A 5,701-nucleotide genomic window follows, 5' to 3' on the forward strand; every position below is an offset into this window, starting at 1 on the left:
TATTGGCCAGGAATTTATTCAGGATTTTTGCATCTATGTCCGTGAGAGATATTGGCCTATTTTTGTAGTGTCTTTACATGGCTTTGATATCAAGGATATGTTTGCTTCATAGAATGAGTCTGGGAGAATTCCATTTTTTTTCTATTTTCTGAAATCTTTTCTGTAGAATTGGTGACAGTTCTTCTCTGAATGTTTGGTAAAATTCACTTGTGAAACCATCTTGTCCAGGGCTTTTTTTGACTGAAAGTTGTATTATCTTTTCAATTTCTTCCTTTGTAATGGGGCTGTTCAGGTGATCAATTTCAGTTGATGTCAGTTTAGGTAGATTGTGAATTTCTAAATATTTGTCCATTTCCTCTAGGTTTTCATACTTGTTTGAGTATAGTCTTTAATAATATTCCGTTGTTAGTCTTTTGTTTTACTTGGTTCTGTTGTGATGTTGCCCATTTCATCTTTTATTTGGATTATTTGTGTCTTTTCCTTCTTTTCCTTTGTTAGTTGTGCTAATGGTTTGTCCATTTTATTGATCTTTTAAAAAAACCATATCTTAGTTTTGTTGATGGTTTCACTTTTTTTCTGTTTTCAATTTCATTTATTTCTGCCCCAGTTTTTATAATTTCTGTTTTTTTAGAGGGTGTCAGGTTTTCTTGCTGTTCTTTTTCAATTTGTTGGAGATGTTGGCTTAGAGAGTCAAAAGTCATTTTTCCTGCCTTTTTATGTGTTTGCTTATTGCTATAAATTGACCTATGCTTACTGCTTTGGCTGTTTCTCAGAGGTTTTGGTAAATTGTATTTTCATTTTCACTTGTTTCAAGAAGCTTTTTCATTTCATTTTTTATTTCTCTTGTACCCACTAATGTTCAAGCAAGGTGTTGTTCAACTCCCAAATTTATGGTTTTTTCTTCTTTATCCTCTTATTATTAATATTTAATTTTATAGCATTGTGATCTGAGAAGATGCTCTGTATGATTTCTATGTTTTATAATTCATTGACTCTTGCCTTCTGACCCAAAATGTGATCTATTCTGGAAAATGTTCCATGCACATTGGAGAAGAAAGTATACTGTGCTTTTTTCAGGTGCATTGGCCTATGAATATCTATGAAATCGAATTGGTTTATTGTGTGATTTAATTCTTCAGCATGTTTGTTGAATTTCTTTCTGGTAGTTCTGTCTTTTCTTGAAAGTGGTGTATTGAAGTCTTCAACCACTATAGTAGGGTTGTCTATTTCCTTTTCAGTTTTGTTAATGTTTGTTTTCTATATTTTGCAGGTCTAGCATTTGGTGCACAGATATTTATTATTGTTATATCCTCATGTTGTCCTTTGTGATGGTTTTTGCATTGAAATTTATTTTACCAGAGATTAATATCGCTACTCCTGTTTTTTGTTTGTTTGTTTGTTTGTTTGTTTTCTGGTTGCTATTTGCTTGGTATATATTCCCCTACCCTTTTATTTTTAGTTTTTCTTAATCTTCAATTTTTTGGTGTGTCTCTTGTAGACAGCATGGTTTTTTATCCAATCTGCTACTCTTTTTCTCTTCAGTGGTCCATTTAAACCATTCATATTCAGTGAGATTATTGAGAGGTAGGGTTTTGTTTCTATGATTATGTTGAGTTCTTTTTGGTGTTGTTGCTAGTCACTTTGGTCCATCCTGCTTTCTGTGGCACCTCTGTAAGAAGGACGTCTCTCACTGTTTCCTGCAACACTGGTCTTGTTCTTACAAACTCCTTTAGATTCTATTTTTCTGGGAATATCTGATCTTTCCTTCATATTTGATGGACAATTTTGCTAGATATAGTATTCTTGGTTGACAGTTGTGTTCTTTAAGTGTTCTATATATGTCATTTCACTGTCTTCTTGCTCACATGGTTTCTGCGGAGAAATTGGCACTTAGTCTTATCTGTTCTCCCTTATAGGTTACTCTTTGTTTTTCCCTCTCTGCTTTCAGAATTCTTTCCTTACCTTTGGTTCTGGCGAATTTGACTATGATATGCCTTGGTGTTTTTCTTTTGGGGTCTATTCTATATGATGTTTGCTCAGATTCTTGGATATATATTCTCTCATTCTTCACTACGCCTGGGAAGTTTTTTTCCTAGCAATTCTTCCATTACTTTTCCATTGCCTTTACTTGCTTTTTCCGGTTCTGGAATTCCAATGATGTGCATGTTATTTCTCTTGATGGTGTCCCACATTATTATTAGGTTTTTCTTCTTTTTTCTTCCTCTTTGATTCTGCTTTTTGTTCCAGCAGATCAATGGTGACAATTCTATCTTCAATTTCATTGTTTCTGTGTTCCATATCTTCAACTCTGTTCATATGTATCTCCATCATGTTGACATCATCTAAAACATTCGACCTTATATTTTGGATCACAGTTTCTTGTTTTTCCAGATCTTCTAATGTCCCATTTGTTTTATCTGCGTAGTTTGGGATTTTTTAATTTAAGCTCTTTCTGGTTTTAGCTTGCAGTGTCCTGTAATTTTTCAAGTTTGTCTTCCACTCATTGAAAATATTTAATCATTATTCTTTTTATTTCAGTATCAGAAAGTTCCATCAGACTTTCTGGCTTCAAGAAATCTGTTGGTATTGTGTCACTTTTGGCAGATAACATTTTGCTTTGTGCTTGTGTAGCTTATGAGGTGGTCTGTTTCCTTCTTGATGATGCTGTGGTAGGGTTTTTCATGCCTAAGGTGATGATCTTAAATCACTTCTATAGAAGAGGGTGTAGCAGTTATGTTTCCTGTGTTCCTCTCTGAATTTCTGAACCAAAGCAAGTGTCCATTCATGGCCTGTGAAAGTGGTCTTTTCTGTTAATAATTATTAGAGGTAATTCAGACCAAGATGCTCCAGATTGAAGGCAGTTAGTTGACTGGCCTCAGTTTGTAGATGTTCTGTTTGCGCTCCACAGGGTTACATGACCCTGTGGGGTCTCCCAGGGACCTCACTCAGTTTGCAGCTGTACTGCACATGCCCTACAGGGCTGGCTTCCTGGTAGACAGTCCATGGTTTAAGGTTGTTGTATATAGGGTCACTATGAGTCACAGGTGGCTCAATGGTACATAACAACAACACCAACAACAACATGTTTTCTTAAATCGTCTATTAAACTTAGGGTATTAATGACAACTATAAGTCATTGTTTTAATGGAAAAATATTATTCCATTTATTATATACACTAAATTTACTTTACCGAAAAGTTATTGAGGAAAAATGCTACCTTTTACCAACAGTTTAGACTTAAACTATTATCTTTATTGTTAAAGGATTAGAACTAATGTATGTTTCAGGCATCTTTAAAAGATATAACTCTTTATGAGTAATATTTGCTTCTGAATATTTACTTGAATTAAAAATAAGCAAAGACAATATACCTGTGTACATCTATAGCCTAAATATTTTTCATGAAAACAGTAGTATGATCTATAAAGAGAAATTCTGCAGCAGATAATACTTTACTTTTTGTATTGTCACATTTTCTAACACTGAAGTGCTAGTTATTCATTTGAATTTCATTTCAGAAAATAGTTGAATACCTGAAATATTTACCCTTGCTGGATAACTAAAATATGTACCAGAGTTTCAATAAGAATCGAAGACACTTGTTTATCTTTTGAAGCTGATAATGGTGAATATATAGAGAGCTCTGATCGCCTAAAAGAAACTGTGCTACAATCCTGATGGCACATAGATCGAATTCACCAGCTGCTCCATGGAGGATGGAGGGAAAATCTAAAAACCCTCTGGAGGGTCAGCTATGGATTAGTTCTGACTCAAAGGAACAAAACAACAACTATGAGTATAAACCCTGAACATCTTTCTTCATGTGCTATTCTAGAGTATTACAACATGATCTAGAAATATGCTACATTTTAATACCAGCATTCCAATAAACCTGACCTAAGAATCAATGGTACCAACAACATTCCTTTTTACTCCTACCTACTCCATTCAACACCTATATCCTGTTATCCAGCACTTGATTTGATAGCTTATATATCAAGCCTTTTGGGCTTCTGTGATTCCAAACACCTCAAACTACTGCCTGTTTCTTATGCTGCAGCCAGTATCACTTGATGTTAGGAGTCTATAAGTTTAAATATCAGGTTAGTATTAGGGATAATTTCTTATCTCAGACAGTTCTGAGGAAAAGTCCTTTCCCTTGAATTTCTGCTCAAGGATTGACTTCTTGTGGTGTAGGTCCTCTTCTCTTCCATTTGCATTATGCTGCTTTCACAAAGGAATAGTTTCCCGAGAGAGTGATGTGTTCTGTAGGATCTAGTATATAGTGTTGTTTTCTTGGTTCGAGGCCTGAAGGCTTTGTTCCCCCCAAAATCAAAGAATTGAAAAAATTAAAGGCTCCACCTTGATCTGCAGGCTTCTGAAAAATTTGGGTGTACCTGTGTTGTGGGGGCAAAGCTGAGTCTCCACCTTCTGCATCTTGTTTTGCCTCCTGCACTGCCTCTTGCCTCCCGTGCTGCATACTACCTCCTGGCCTTGTTGAGTTGCAATACTTAAGGATCTTTGGGCACAATATTAAATGATCAAGGAAGTATTAAAAGAGATAGGAAGAATTTACAGAGTCATTGTACCAAAGAAATTGGCGGAAACAGCAGAATTTCATGAAACAAAGCTTGAGCAAAATCTTGTGGTGATAATGAAGAAGTTCAATCTGTTCTGAAAGAAGTGAAAAAACAAGGCCCCAAGAATTGACAGTATACCAATTGACATATTTCAACAAACAGACACAGCCCTGGATGTGCTCAACAAGTTGTGCTAAGAAATCTGACCTCTCGACCAACTGACTGGAAGAAATCTGTATTTGTTCCCATTCAAAGAAAAGTGATCCAACAGATTGCACACGTTATTGAAAAATATCATTAATATCACATACTAGCAAGATTCTGCTGAATATTATGCAAAAATGACTGGAACAGCACATCAATAGAGAACTGTCAGAAACGCATGCTGGGTTTAGAAGAGACCGTGGTACTAGGGATATTGTAGCTAATGTTAGATGTATCGTGGCTAGAAACAGGAAGTACCAGAGGAATATCTATGTGTGTTTCTTTGACTATGAAAAAATATTTGATTGTGTGGATCACAAAAAACTATAGCTAATTGAGAACAACGGAAATCCCAGAAAACTTAATCATGCTTATGCAAAACCTCTACTTGGACCAGGAAGCAGTCATCAGAAAAGAGCAGGGAAACACTGCATGATTCAAAATTGGGAAAGGTGTATGCCAGAAATGTTCCCTATCTCCATACATTTTCAATCTATATGCAGAACAGATTATTCAGAGGCTGGGCTCTTAGAGGAGAAATGTGGCATCAGGATTGGAGGACGATTAATCAGCAATCTGTGTTATGCAGACAGCACAACCCTACTTGCTAAAACTGAAGAGGATCTGTAGTGTTTGCTGCAGAAGGTTAAATAGATTAAAGCTCAGTATCAACAAAACAAAGATACTGAACACTGGGCTGATTGGCAGCATCATTATAGATGGTGAGGAGATTGAGATTGTTAATAGTTTTAATTTGCTTGCCTCCACAATCAACACTCTTGGCACCAGCAGCAAGGAAATTAAAAGATGAATTGAGAAATTAAAATTGCTTTGGGAAAGTTTGCTGTCAAAGACTTTTTGAAATTACTGAAAAGCAATGAGGTCAGTCTGGAGACTAAGGTGAACCTAATACAAG

This window comes from Elephantulus edwardii, unplaced genomic scaffold, assembly GCF_000299155.1.
Source record: "Elephantulus edwardii isolate Elephantulus edwardi_28Jun2011 unplaced genomic scaffold, EleEdw1.0 scaffold00053, whole genome shotgun sequence".
Taxonomy (NCBI): domain Eukaryota; kingdom Metazoa; phylum Chordata; class Mammalia; order Macroscelidea; family Macroscelididae; genus Elephantulus; species Elephantulus edwardii.